The 16182-nt window shown below is 35.7% G+C and overlaps 1 long non-coding RNA gene across 1 annotated transcript in view; it reads left to right on the top strand.

The window, feature by feature from the left end:
• LOC138735898 (uncharacterized) overlaps window positions 1–16182 on the top strand; it is a 31172-nt gene that overhangs the window by 14158 nt on the left and 832 nt on the right. The window lies entirely within an intron of this gene.

The following is a 16182-nucleotide window of genomic DNA, read 5'->3' as shown; positions in this document are numbered from 1 at the left end:
ATCAAGGAAAAAAGATAAACAAATTACATATAATCCAAAAGAAATTAAGGAAAACTTTAGAGAATTCTATGAACAATTATACCGAACTGAAAACGAAAGGAAAGAAGGGAAAATAGATGAATTTCTAACTAAAATTGAACTACCAAAACTACAAATAGAGGAACAAAATAAATTAACAGAGCCATTTGGAATAGTAGAAATACAAGAGATAATAAAAAAATTACCAAATAATAAGACACCAGGAGAGGATGGATTCCCAATAGAATTCTATAAAACATTTAAAGACTTATTAATTCCGCCCGTCCTGGAAGTAATCAACCAGATTGATAAAACGCAAAGCTTACCAGATTCATGTAAAACAGCAATAATTACAGTAATACTAAAGCAAGGGAAAGATCCACTCACACCAGCGTCATATAGACCAATATCTTTACTTAACACAGATTATAAGATAATAGCTAAATTATTAGCAAACAGAGTATGTACCGAAAATGGTAAATCTAGACCAAACTGAATTTATCAAAAAAAGACGCACAACAGACAATATTTGTAAATTTATTAACTTAATTCATGCAGTAGAAGGCAATAAAGCACCAACAGTAGCAGTTGCTTTAGACGCAGAGAAGGCCTTTGACAGAGTAGAATGGAATTATTTGTTCAAAGTATTGCAAAAATTCAGTTTACCAGAGAAGTATATTAATTGGATTAAAGCATTATATAAGGGACCATTAGCGAAAGTGACAGTAAATGGACATGTATCAAAGCAATTTAACTTAAGCAGGTCAACACGACAGGGATGCCCACTATCACCTTTATTGTTTGCGTTAGCTATAGAACCACTAGCAGAATTGATAAGAACAGAAAATAATATAAAAGGGATAAAAATAAAAGACAAGAAATATAAAATCAGTTTATTTGCGGATGATGTTATAGTATACTTAACAGAACCAGATCTATCAATAAAAGAATTATATAAGAAATTGAAGGAATATGGAGAAGTGTCGGGTTACAAGATCAACGTAAATAAAAGTGAAGCAATGCCTATGAATGATGCGGATTTCTCAAAATTTAAGAAAGAATCACCATTTAGATGGCAAATGAAAGCAATAAGATACCTAGGTGTACAAATAAACAAAAATCTCGGCCAACTATATAAACTCAATTATTATCCACTAATGAAAAAATTACAGGATGATTTAGAGCATTGGAAAGATTTACCATTAACACTAATAAGAAGGATAAACTGTATTAAAATGAACATTTTTCCAAGGATATTATAACTATTTCAGGCATTGCCAATACAACTGACAGAGAAATTCTTCAAGGAGTTAAAGAAAATAATAAGGAAATTTTTATGGAAAGGGGGGAAACCGAGGATAGCACTAGATAAATTAACAGAATGGTATAAACAAGGAGGCTTACAACTGCCAAACTTTAAAAATTATTATAGAGCCTCACAATTAAGATACCTATCAGATTTTTATCAAACAAGGGAAAAGCCAGATTGGACTAGATTAGAATTAGATAAAATAGGGGAAAAGATACCTGAACGCATATTATATAAATGGGATGAAAAATTGGTACAACATAGAAGTTCTCCAGTATTACATCATCTACTCAATATTTGGAAGAAGATTCATGCAGAAAGAAATAAAACAAATTATCAATTACCAAAACTAATATTGATGCAAAACAAGTTACTCCCTTTTACAATGGATAACCTTTCCTTTAGAGAATGGGAGAAAAAAGGGATTAAAAGAATAGAAAATTGTTTTTCAGGAAATAGATTATTATCCTTTGAACAAATGAAAGATAAATACAATATAACTCAAGATACAGCACTGGCATATTACCAATTGAGATCCTACTTGAAGGATAAATTAGGAAGCAGTTTGAGTTTGCCAGAGGGAAGTAACTTTGAATATGTGATTACAGATACAATGATAATCAAAAGATTTATAACAAATATGTATATTAAACTGCAAGAAAAGGAGAATGAGGAAACAAATGGTAAAACTAAACAAAAATGGGAACAGGATTTAAATATAAAGATAAAAAAGGAAACATGGGAGAAGTTATGCTCTGGAACGATGAGAAATACAATAAATACGAGGTTACTTATGATACAATATAACTGGATACACAGACTATACATTACACCTCAAAAGTTAAATAAATGGGACTCAACAGTATCTGATAGATGTTTTCGATGTAAAAAAGAAATGGGAACAACAATTCATGCAATCTGGACATGTGAAAAAGTAGAAAAATTTTGGGAAGATCTCAATCAGATATTAAATAAAATAACAGAAAACAATATACTGAAGAATCCAGAGATCTTTCTCCTAAGTAACATAAAAAACAAAGAATTTGGAATTGATTTGGAGGATGCACAAAAAAGATTTGTTAAGATAGCTCTAGCCGTAGCAAAAAAATGTATTATGTCAACCTGGAAACTGGAAGATAATCTGAAAATACAACAATGGTATATAGAAATGAATAAATGTATTCCATTAGAAAAAATTACATATAGTTTAAGAAATAATATTGAAATATTCGAACAAATATGGGAGCCTTACATTAAATACAATAGCGAAAACCTACCGGGGACAATCACTACCTAAGTTAACGGAAGGAAAATGAAATGTAAAAATGGACTCAGTGGAATTTCTGGTGTATTTTTATTGAATGACAACATTGTCTGACTGGTTTAATGTATCCTAGATTTTATACCTTAAATGGACGGGAGGGGGGAGGTGGGGAGGGTGGGAGGTGAGGAGGGAGGGGGGGGGGTAGAAAATGACATTGTATATGTGTGAAAAGGAAAAAAATGTGTATCATGGTTAATGTGATTTATGGTGTGAAAAATAAAAAATTAAAAAAAAATGTTAGTTTTGGTAATTGGTAATTTGTTTTATTCCTTTCCACATGAATCTTCTTCCAAATATTGAGCAGATGATATAATACTGGAGAACTCCTACGTTGTACCAATTTTTCATCCCATTTATATAATATGTGTTCAGGTATCTTTTCCCATATTTTATCTCGTTCTAATCTAGCCCAATCTGGCTTTTCCCTTGTTTGGTAAAAATCTGACAGGTATCTTAATTGTGCGGCTCTATAATAATTTTTAAAGTTTGGCAGTTGTAGGCCTCCTTGTTTATACCATTCTGTTAATTTATCTAGTGCTACCCTCGGTTTCCCCCCTTTCCATAAAAATTTCCTTATTATTTTCTTTAACTCCTTGAAGAATTTCTCCGTCAAGTGTATTGGCAAAGCCTGAAATAGGTATTGTATCCTTGGGAAAATGTTCATTTTAATACAGTTTATCCTTCCTTTTAGTGTTAATGGTAAATCTTTCCAATGCTCTAAATCGCCCTGTAATTTTTTCATTAGTGGATAATAATTGAGTTTATATAGATGGCCAAGATTTTTATTTATTTGTATACCTAGGTATCTTATTGCTTGCATTTGCCATCTGAATGGTGATTCCTTCTTAAATTTTGAGAAATCCGCATTATTCATTGGCATTGCTTCACTTTTATTTACATTAATCTTGTAACCCGACACTTCTCCATATTCCTTCAATTTCTTATATAATTCTTTTATTGATAGTTCTGGTTCTGTTAAGTATACTATAACATCATCCGCAAATAAACTGATTTTATATTTCTTGTCTTTTATTTTTATCCCTTTTATATTATTTTCTGTTCTTATCAATTCTCCTAGTGGTTCTATAGCTAACGCGAACAATAAGGGTGATGGTGGGCATCCCTGCCTTGTTGATCTGCTTAAGTTAAATTGCTTAGATATATATCCATTTACTGTCACTTTTGCCAATGGCTCCTTTTATAATGCTTTAATCCAATTAATATACTTCTATGGTAAACTGAATTTTTGCAATACTTCGAATAAATAATTCCATTCTACTCTGTCAAAGGCCTTCTCTGCGTCTAAAGCAACTGCTACTGTTGGCGCTTTACTCCCTTCTACTGCATGAATTAAGTTAATAAATTTACAAATATTGTCTGTTGTGCGTCTTTTTTTAATAAATCCAGTTTGGTCTAGATTTACCATTTTAGGTACATACTCTGCTAATCTGTTTCCTAATAGTTTCGTTATTATCTTATTATCTTATAATCTATGTTAAGTAATGATATTGGTCTATATGACACTGGTGCAAGTGGATCTTTCCCTTGCTTTAGTATTACTGTAATTATTGCTGTTTTACATGAATCTGGTAAGCTTTGTGTTTTGTCAATCTAGTTGATTACTTCCAGGAGGGGAGGAATTAATAAATCTTTAAATGTTTTATAGAATTCTTTTGGGAATCCATCCTCTCCTGGTGTTTTATTATTTGGTAATTTTTTAATTTTCTCTTGTATTTCTACTATTTCAAATGGTTCTGTTAATTTATTTTGTTCCTCTATTTGTAATTTTGGTAGTTCAATTTTAGTTAAAAATTCATCTATTTTGCCTTCTTTCCCTTCGTTTTCAGTTTGGTATAATTGTTTATAGAATTCTCTAAAGTTTTCATTGATCTCCGTTGGATTATATGAGATTTGTTTGTCTTTTTTCCTTGATGCCAATACTGTTCTGTCTTAAGCTGCCATGCTAGAATTTTGTGCGTTTTTTCCCCTAGTTCATAATATTTCTGTTTTGTCTTCATTATATTCTTCTCCACCTTATATGTTTGTAGTGCTTCATATTTTTTTTTTTTATCTGCCAATTCTCTTGTTTTAGTTGTATCTTCCTTCATTGCTAATTCTTTTTCTATATTTACTATTTCCCTTTCCAACTGCTCTGTTTCCTGATTATAGTCCTTCTTCATCTTGGTTACATAACTTATTATTTGCCCTCTAATGAACGCTTTCATTGCATCCCATAGTATAAACTTATCTTTCACTGATTCCATATTTATTTCAAAATACATTTTAATTTGTCTTTCAATTAATTCTCTAAAATCCTGCCTTTTAAGTCGCATGGAGTTTAATCTCCATCTATACATTCTTGGAGGGATGTCCTCTAACTCTATTGTCAATATCAAGGGTGAATGGTCCGATAATATTCTAGCTTTATATTCTGTTTTTCTTACTCTATCTTGCATATGAGCTGATAACAGGAATAAATCTATTCTTGAGTATGTTTTATGTCTACCCGAATAATATGAATATTCCTTTTCGTTTGGGTGTTGTTTCCTCCATATATCCAAAAGTTGCATTTCTTGCATCGATTTAATTATAAATTTGGTTACTTTGTTCTTTCTGTTAATTTTTTTCCCAGTTTTATCCATATTTAAATCCAAATTAAGGTTGAAATCCCCTCCTATTAATATGTTCCCTTGCGTATCTGCTATCTTGAAAAAAATATCTTGCATAAACTTTTGATCTTCTTCGTTAGGTGAATATACATTGAGTAGATTCCAAAACTCCGAATATATCTGACATTTTATCATTACATATCTCCCTGCTGGATCTATTGGCACATTTTTACTAATTAATATAGCTACTCCTCTTGCTTTTGAATTATACGACGCTGCTGTTACATGTCCTACCCAATCTCTCTTTAATTTCTTGTGCTCCAATTCAGTTAAATGTGTTTCTTGCACAAATGCTATATCCATTTTTTCTTTTTTCAGTAAATTTAGCAGTTTCTTCCTTTTGATTTGGTTATGTATTCCGTTTATATTTAAAGTCATATAGTTCAGCGTAGCCATTTCATACTTTGTTTTTCTTCCCTTTCTGTTTCTCCATCATCACCTTTCCTTCTTATCCATTTCTGCTTTCTTGTTTTGAACACTTTATAAGACAACCTTTCTAAAACATCAAACATTTTCCTTATTCTCCTATTTAAAACTTCTTTAACCCCACTCTCCCCTCCCCCTCCTGAGTTGCCCTTTATCCCTTGTCGGGCAACCACATCTCCCCTCTCCATTTGGATTTGCGAATTCACTCGCAAATGTCAACTGATTTTGCAGTGACCGTAACTCCTCCCTACCCAGCACCCCCCCCCGGAAAAGATTTAAATTTTCATATGTAACAAAGGTCACTCTTTTAATTCCCTCCTTATTCCCTCAATTCCCTTTCCCTCCCTTATTAATTCTTATCTATACGCTATATATTTTCCTCTAAATACGGATACATTCATGTATACACACACATACACACACTATATATATAAATATATATATATATATATATATATATTTATATACACAAATATACCCATATACACACATACATATAGTTCGTGGTCATTTTTACTCTCATTACATGTCTTCATCTCTCTGCTTGTTTTGTAGTTGTTCAGCAAATTTTCGTGCTTCCTCTGGATCCGAGAATAGTCTGTTTTGTTGCCCTGGAATAACTATTTTAAGTACCGCTGGGTACTTTAACATAAATTTATATCCTTTTTTCCATAGGATCGTTTTTGCTGTATTGAACTCCTTCCTCTTCTTCAGGAGTTCAAAACTTATGTCTGGATAGAAAGAAATTTTTTGACCTTTGTTTTCCAGTGGCTTTTTGTCTTCTCTTATTTTCTTCATTGCTTTCTCCAATATATTTTTTCTTGTTGTATATCTTAAGAATTTTACTAAAATGGATCTTGGTTTTTGCTGCGGTTGTGGTTTTGGGGCTAATGTTCTATGTGCCCTCTCTATTTCCATTTCTTCCTGTAATTCTGGTCTTCCTAAGACCCTGGGGATCCAATCTTTTATAAATTCTCTCATATTCTTGCCTTCTTCATCTTCCTTAAGGCCCACTATCTTTATATTATTTCTTCTATTATAGTTTTCCATTATATCTATCTTCTGAGCTAACAGCTCATGTTCCTCTTTAACTTGTTTATTAGATTCTTCTAATTTCTCTTTTAAGTCCTCTACTTCCATTTCTACAATTATTTCTCGTTCTTCTATATTTTCCACTCTTTTTCCTATCTCTGATATGACCATTTCTATTTTATTCATTTTTTCTTCTGCATTCTTAATTCTTCTTTTTATCTCATTAAATTCTTGTAATTGCCATTCTTTCACTGATTCCATATATTCTTTAAAAAAAGATATATCCATTGTCTTGCCTTTCTCTTCTTCTTCCATTTATTTCTGTTCTTCTTCTTCTTCCTCTGGGTTGACCATCTGTTGTTTCCTTGTTTTCTTTTTACCCTCTTCTTTCTTGTTGTCGTTATTTTCTGTGTTCTGCACCTGCTGCTGTGTTGCAGGTGTCTCTCTCAGCTGTGGAGATCGACTCCGCAGCTGTTCCCCCCTCCCGTCAGTGTGTTTTTTTTTCATGCGCGGTTGCGCACTTTTACTCGGCTCTGTGAGCCATTTTTGTAGTCCCGAGCCCGGGACTTCCACTGACCTTAGGGAGCGGACTTCTCTCTCCGCGGCGGGCCTCCTCGGACAGGTAAGGCCTTCACCTTCTTCTTCCGACGTTCTTTCTTCTTCCCGTTGTTTTCGACTTTTCTCTCTTTTCTGCCATTTTCTTCTCACCTTTATTTTTACTTTGTTTTAAATTTTAATCTTGTACCTTTGTGTTTTGTGCGTTTTTTTAACTTTTCGGGAGAGGGCTGGAATTCCCTGACCGGCCACTACTCCATCACGTGACTCCTCATTTAAAGTTCAGAATATAAGATACATTAAACCCGTCAAACAATGTTGTCACTCAATAAAAATAAACAAAAAATTCCACTGAGTCAGTTCTTTTCATTCTCTTCTCCTTCTGTCATTTTAGGTGGTAGGTGTCCACGGTAGGTTTTCTCTATTGTATTTCATGTATGGCTCCCATATTTGTTCAAATATTGTAATGTTATTTCTTAAATTATAGGTTATTTTTTTAATGGAATACATTTATTCATTTCTATATACCATTGTTGTATTCTCAAGTTATCTTCTAATTTCCAGGTTGACATAATACATTTTTTTGCTACAGCTAGGGCTATCATAACAAATCTTTTTTGTGCTCCATCCAAATCGAGTCCAAATTCTTTGTTTTTTATGTTACTTAGGAGGAAGATCTCTGGGTTGTTTGGTATATTGCTTTTTGTGATTTTATTTAATATCTGGTTTAGATCTTCCCAAAATTTTTTCACTTTCTCACATGTCCAAATTGCATGAATTGTTGTTCCCATTTCCTTTTTACAGCGAAAACATCTGTCAGATACTGTTGGGTCCCATTTATTTAACTTTTGAGGTGTAATGTATAGCCTGTGTATCCAGTTATATTGTATCATACGTAACCTCGTGTTTATTGTATTTCTCATAGTTCCGGAGCATAACTTCTCCCATGTTTCATTCTTTATCTTTATGTTTAGATCTTGTTCCCATTTTTGTTTAGTTTTACCATTTGTTTCCTCATTCTCCTTTTCTTGTAGTTTAATATACATGTTTGTTACAAATTTTTTGATTATCATTGTGTCTGTAATCACATATTCAAAATTACTTCCCTCTGGTAACCTCAGACTGCCTCCCAATTTTTTCTTCAAGTAGGATTTCAGTTGGTAGTATGCCAACACTGTATCATGAGTTATATTATATTTATCCTTCATTTGTTCAAAGGATAATAGTTTATTTCCCGAAAAACAATTTTCTATTCTTTTGAATCTTTTTTCCTAAAGGAAAGGTTATCTATTGTAAAAGGGATTAGCTGATTTTGCGTCAGTATTAGTTTTGGTAGTTGGTAATTTGCTTTATTCCTTTCTACATGAATCTTCTTCCAAATGTTGAGCAGATGGTGTAATACTGGAGAATTCCTACGTTGTACCAATTTTTCATCCCATTTATATAATATATGTTTGGGTATCTTCTCCCCTATTTTATCTAGTTCTAATCTAGTCCAATCTGGCTTTTCCCTTGTTTGATAAAAATCTGATAGGTATCTTAATTGTGTGGCTCTATAATAATTTTTAAAGTTTGGCAGTTGTAAGCCTCCTTGTTTATACCATTCTGTTAATTTATCTAGTGCTATCCTCAGTTTCCCCCCTTTCCATAAAAATTTCCTTATTATTTTCTTTAACTCCTTGAAGAATTTCTCCGACAAGTGTATTGGCAAAGCCTGAAATAGGTATTGCATCCTTGGGAAAATGTTCATTTTAATACAGTTTATCCTTCCTATTAGTGTTAGTGGTAAGTCTTTCCAATGCTCTAAGTCGTCCTGTAATTTTTTTCATTAGTGGATAATAATTGAGTTTATATAGATGGCCGAGGTTTTTATTTATTTTTATACCTAGGTATCGCATTGCTTGCGTTTGCCATCTGAATGGTGATTCTTTCTTAAATTTTGAGAAATCCGCATTATTCATTGGCATTGCTTCACTTTTATTTGTGTTAATCTTGTACCCCGACACTTCTCCATATTCCTTCAATTTCCTATGTAATTCTTTTATTGATATTTTATTGTAACGTCATCTGCAAATAGACTGATTTTATATTCCTTGTCTTTTATTTTTATCCCTTTTATTTTATTTTCTGTTCTTATCAGTTCTGCTAGTGGTTCTATAGCTAATGCGAACAGTGAGGGAGATAGTGGACATCCCTGCCTTGTTGATCTGCTTAAGTTAAATTGTTTTGATATATATCCATTTACTGTCACTTTCGTCAATGGCCCCTTATATAATGCTTTAATCCAATTAATATATTTCTCTGGTAAGCTGAATTTTTGTAGTACTTTGAATAAATAATTCCATTCTACTCTGTCAAAGGCCTTCTCTGCGTCTACAGCAACTGCTACTGTTGGAGCTTTATTTCCTTCTACTGCATGAATTAAGTTAATAAATTTTTTAATAAATCCAGTTTGGTCTAGATTTACTATTTTTGGTACATAGTCGGCTAATCTGTTTGCTAATAGTTTAGCTATTATCTTATAATCTGTGTTAAGTAAAGATATTGGTCTATATGACGCTGGTGCAATGGATCTTTCCCTGTCTTTGGTATTATTGTAATTATTGCTGTTTTGCATGAATCTGGTAAGCTTTGTGTTTTATCAATCTGGTTGATTACTTCCAGAAGGGGAGGAATTAATAAATCTTTAAATGTTTTATAGAATTCTATTGGGAATCCATCCTCTCCTGGTGTTTTATTATTCGGTAGTTTTTTTTATTATCTCCTGTATTTCTTCTATTTCAAATGGTTTTGTTAATTTATTTTGTTCCTCTGTTTGTAATTTCGGTAGTTCAATTTTAGTTAAAAATTCATCTATTTTGTCTTCTTTCCCTTCGTTTTCAGTTTGGTATAATTGTTCGTAGAATTCTCTGAAGTTTTCATTAATCTCCGTTGGATTATATGTGATTTGCTTGTCTTTTTTCCTTAATGCCCGTACCATTCTCTTAGTTTGTTCTGTCTTAAGCTGCCACGCTAGAATTTTGTGCGTTTTTCCCCCTAGTTCATAATATTTCTGTTTTGTCTTCATTATGTTCTTCTCCACCTTATATGTTTGTAGTGTTTCATATTTTATTTTTTTATCTGCCAATTCTCTTGTTTTAGTTGTGTCTTCCTTCATTGCTAATTCTTTTTCTATATTTGCTATTTCCCTTTCCAACTGCTCTGTTTCCTGATTGTAGTCCTTCTTCATCTTAGTTACATAACTTATTATTTGCCCTCTGATGAACGCTTTCATTGCGTCCCATAGTATAAACTTATATTTCACTGATTCCGTATTTATTTCAAAGTACATTTTAATTTGTCGTTCAATTAATTTTCTAAAATCCTGCCTTTTAAGTAGCATGGAGTTTAATCTCCATCTATACATTCTTGGTGGGATGTCCTATAACTCTATTGTCAATAACAGGGGTGAGTGGTCCGATAATATTCTAGCTTTATATTCCATTTTCCTAACTCTCTCTTGCATGCGAGCTGATAACAGGAATAGGTCTATTCTTGAGTATGTTTTATGTCTACCCAAATAATATGAATATTCCTTTTCCTTTGGGTGTTGTTTCCTCCATATATCCAAAAGTTGCATTTCTTGCATCGATTTAATTATAAATTTGGTTACTTTGTTCTTTCTGTTAATTTTTTTCCCAGTTTTATCCATGTTTGAATCCAAATTAAGGTTGAAATCCCCTCCTATTAGTATGTTCCCTTGCGTGTCTGCTATCTTCAAAAAGATATCTTGCATAAATTTTTGATCTTCGTTAGGTGAATTTACATTGAGTAAATTCCAAAACTGAATATATCTGACATTTTATCATTACATATCTCCCTGCTGAATCTATTATTTCCTCTTCTATTTTGATTGGTACATTTTTACTGATTAATATAGCTACTCCTCTTGCTTTTGAATTATATGACGCTGCTGTTACTTGTCCTATCCAATCTCTCTTTAATTTCTTTTGTTCCACTTCAGTTAAGTGTGTTTCTTGTACAAATGCTTTATCAATGTATTCTTTTTTCAGTAAATTTAGCAGTTTCTTCCTTTTGATTTGGTTATGTATTCCATTAATATTTAAAGTCATATAGTTCAACATAGCCATTTCATACTTTGTTTATCTTTCCTTTCCGTTTCCTCATTATCACCTTTCCTTATCCATTTCTGCTTTCTTTTTTTGAACACATTATAAGACAACATTTCGAAAACATAAAATATTTCCATTATTCTCCTATCTAAAATTCCTTTAACTCCACTATCCCCTCCCCTTCCTGAGTTGCCCTTTGTCCCCTGTCGGGCAACCACATCTCCCCTCTCCATTTGGATTTGCAAATTCACTCGCAAGTGTCAACTGATTTCGCAGTGACCGTAATTCTTCCCCACCCAGCACCACCCCAGAAAAGATTTTAATCTTCATACATAACAAAGGTCACTCTCTTAATTCCCCCCATACTTCCTTTCTTCCCTTTCTTTCCCTTCTTAGTTCTTACCTATACTCTATTTTTTTTATATATACATGCACACATACACATATATATACCTACATACACACATATATATAGTTTGTGGTCATTTTTGTTCTCGTTACATATCTTCATCTCTCTGTCTGTTTTGTAGTTGTTCTGCAAATTTTCGTGCTTCCTCCGGATCCAAGAATAGTCTGCTTTGCTGCCCTGGAATAACTATTTTAAGTACCGCTGGATACTTTAGCATAAATTTATATCCTTTTTTCCATAGGATCGTTTTTGCTGTATTAAACTCCTTCCTCTTCTTCAGGCGTTCAAAAGTTATATCTGGATAGAAAAAATTTTTTTGACCTTTGTATTCCAATGGTTTTTTTGTCTTCTCTTATTTTCCTCATTGCTTTCTCCAATATATTTTCTCTTGTTGTATATCTTAGGAATTTTACTAGAATGGATCTTGGTTTTTGTTGTGGTTGTGGTTTAGGGGCTAATGTTCTGTGTGCCCTTTCTATTTCCATTTCTTCCTGTAATTCTGGTCTTCCTAGGACCCTGGGGATCCATTCTTTTATAAATTCTCTCATATTCTTGCCTTCATCTTCTTTAAGGCCCACTATCTTTATATTGTTTCTTCTATTATAATTTTCCATTATATCTATCTTCTGAGCTAACAGCTCTTGTGTCTCTTTAACTTTTTTATCAGATTCTTCTAATTTCTTTTTTAAGTCATCTACTTCCATTTCTACGGCTGTTTCTCGTTCTTCCACCTTGTCCACTCTTTTTCCTATATCTGACATGATCATCTCTAATCTATTCATTTTTTCTTCTGTACTTTTTACTCTTTTTATTTCACTGAATTCTTGTGATTGCCATTCTTTTACTGATTCTATATATTCTTTAAAAAAATATATATCCATGTACTTGCCCTTCCCTTCATCTTCCATTTCTCTGTGTTCTTCCTCTTCTTCTTCTGAGTCCTCTCCAGGATCTGTGTCCTTTACCTCTGTCTCTTCTGGTTTTCTTGTTGGATTGTTTGTTTTATTTTGTTGGGTATTTTTGGTCTTCTTATTTTTACGAGAAGTGTCTTGATGCTGGTCTTCTTCCTCTGTTGTTTCTTTGATTTCTTTTTACTCTCTTCTTTCTTGTTCTCATTATTTTCTATGTTTTCCTCTTGCTGCTTTGTTGTGGTTGTCAATTTCAGCTGTGGAGATCGACTCCTCAGCTGGTCCCCCCTCCCGTCAGTGTAATTTTTGTATTGCGCATCGCGCATGCGCGAGGAGTCGCGCATGCGTGGTTGCGTACTTTTGTTTAGCTCCGTGAGCCATTTTTGTAGTCCCGAGTTCGGGGCTTGAACTGACCTTAGGGAGCGGGCTTCTCTGTCCACGGCGGGCCTCCTCGTACAGGTAAGGCCTTCACCTTCTTCTTCCAACGTCTTTTCTTCTTCTCTTCTTCCCGTTGCTTTTGGCTTTTCTTTCTTCGCTGCCATTTTCTCCACTCCTTTACTTTCACTTTATTTTGGTTTTTGTGTTTGTGCCTTTGTTTTTTCACTGTCTTTTTTTTAACTTTTCCGGAGAGGGCTGGAGTTCCCCGACTGGCCACTACTTCATCACGTGACTCCTCCCCTGCCATTTGTCACCTTGAGGAACCATCTGCAGGACAGCAATGATCCGGTAAAGCTGTCAGCTCACTCCTGGTGTACTGGTAACCTGCATCTCCACACAAAGAGAAGCCACCGTGGTGGCAAGCGAAGGTCAAATGTGGTTCGATGATGATCTTCAAGCCATTGTCACTCTCACTATGCTGGTAAATGTTAACCCATCCAGACACAGCAAGGTCCCCATTAAACATGGTACAAACATGTAACTGTTCCAGGGGTGGCTAACCTTTTAATTTTTAATTTAGACATACAGCATGGTAACAGGCCAATCTGACCCACGAGTCTGTGCCACCCAATTAACCTACACTTCCAGCTCGTACTCGTGACCGAAATGGCCTATAACCGTGCTTTATGTCTAAATTAAAAATTTAAAGGTTGGCCACCCCTGATATAACCTGTCTGACATGGATTGAATGATGCACCAATGTTAGACGGGTCAATTTGCTTGTGATCAAGTTCTACATCAGGAAACAGACCGTTCAACCCAATTTGGCTATGCTGACACAGGGACCCACCTAAGCTCATCATATTTCCCTCTGAACCTTTCCTTTCCATCCACCTGTCTAACTGTCTTTTAAACATTGTAATAGTACCTACCCCAACCACCTTGTCCGTCAACCTATCCCATACATTCCCATCCTCTGTGTAAACACTGTTAGCCCACAGGTTCCTGTTAAATCTCTCTGCCCAACAGTGCAGCACTCCCCTTTATGACTGATCTAACAGAAAACAATTCCTCTTCCCTAGCCCAAACTACCCTGACAGTAGAGAAGTCTCTGCCTATTCACTCCAATGTGCACCATATCTGACTTTCCCCTGAACCTGTGTGCTCCAACGGAAGATTCTCCAGTCTCTTAGCCTCCGCCCCCTGTGACTCTCCAGCCTCCAGCTCAACCATCAACCAAAATGGAGAAAGTTCTGGAAATCCTCAACAAGCCAGAAATTGTCCGTGGAGCAACAGTTAACAGCTGGAGCCATTCTGATGAAAGGTCATCGACCTTTCTGCACATACCCCGAATGACGAGCTGAGAGGATCTTGCAAGAGATGTCCTGGTGGAGGGCCTCTGTGGGTCAGGCAGCATCAGAGGCAGGGGGATGGTCAATGTAAAGAGGTGAGGGGTGAGATCTTGTGTCTCCAGTCATCGAGACTGACACCAAGCATGTTTGTGTGGTGCCAAACCACCTCCCCAACACAGAACATCCACCCACTCCCTCTGCATTGTCAGTGGTATGCCTGCACAAAGTTTGTTTGGCATTTAGATTTTGTCCAGATACAACGGAAGGCTTTGCATTGTTTAAAATTAGAAATCAGGATAAAGGAGATCAGTGGAAAAGTGACTACCTCAGCAGGGTGAAAACACTCTATGTTTCAGAGGATCAAACCACAGGGCCCAACTACAGCTGACTTTGTGACCTCAACAACAATAGACATTTTGTTTCCATAACTCCTTGAGTCAGGAAATCTTAATTATAAAGGTCTTCTCCAATGCCATTCTCAACGGGGGCCCTGCAACCCCCTGGAGGCCAAAGCACATTTAATTAAAAGCCTTGTTTTCTTTTCACCTCGTACCGTAAATATATTTTTGTTTTTTATGTCATTGGTAGGAGAGAACTATGGAAGAAACTAACTAAACCTGACTGTTTCACAGGGAAGGGGGCCAAAAACAAAAGTTGAGAATTGCTGCTCTCCCACCATTTCTGGGATAACTTATGTCCAGACCAGGGGTCCCCATCCCATATGTGGGGAGGGAGTCATTCAGCATTCAATGATGGGGTTTCAGATCCAACGTGCTGAAGGAGGTCTGGGGAACCCTGGATGCCAAGGGTCATCTTGGGTCGAACAAAGGGGTAAGTGCAACACCCAATAGGTCTTGAGAACTGCGGGCAGGGAGGCCCTTGTAGAATGGAGAGTGCAGGGGTTCCTTCAAAACCAAATCAAGGACGCAAGGATGGCTATGAAATGTCATGGGCAGGCAAGATCAAAGAAAGTTCCAGGGCACTGTCATAAAGAGCACAGAATGAGGCTGTTTGGCCCACAACTTCCATGCTGACCCCATTGTTCATTTCCCTGCTTCAGTTCTGTGTTCCTCTCTGCCCCTCTTATTCAAGAGTCTGTCTGATTGCCTCTGGCTGTACCTGAACACACCACCACCTCTGGCAGAGTTCAGAGATCACCCACCCTCTGTAAATATCACTCTACTTCAGATCCTTTAAATCTTTCCTCTCACCTGAAACCTCTGCCCGCCCAGTTGTTGTGACCCCTGCTGTGGGAGAAGGATTTTAAACAATGGGGTGTGGAGGGAGGATGGGGGAGGGGACAAGTGAGGAAGCGAGGGATTCCTGGAATGGGGAGAAGGGGCAGAATGTTCACAGGGATGAGGAGAAAGGGCAGAATGTTCACAGGGATGGGGAAAAGGGGCAGAACATTTACGGGGATGGAGAAGAAGGGGCAGAATGTTCACAGGATATGGAGAAGGGGCAGAATGTTCACAGGGATGAGGGAGAAGGAGCAGAATGTTCACAGGGATGGGGAGAAAGGGTAGAACTTTCACTGGGATGTGGAGAAGGAGCAGAATGTTTACGGGGATGGGGAGGAGCAGAATGTTCACGAGGATGGAGAGAAGGAGCAGAATGTTCACAGGGATGGGGAAAAGGGGAAGAACATTCACTGGATGGGCAAAAGGGGCAAAACGTTCATGGGGATGGG

Source organism: Narcine bancroftii, chromosome 6 (genome assembly GCF_036971445.1).
Source record: "Narcine bancroftii isolate sNarBan1 chromosome 6, sNarBan1.hap1, whole genome shotgun sequence".
Classification (NCBI taxonomy): domain Eukaryota; kingdom Metazoa; phylum Chordata; class Chondrichthyes; order Torpediniformes; family Narcinidae; genus Narcine; species Narcine bancroftii.
This window is presented reverse-complemented; position numbering and strand designations above follow the sequence as displayed.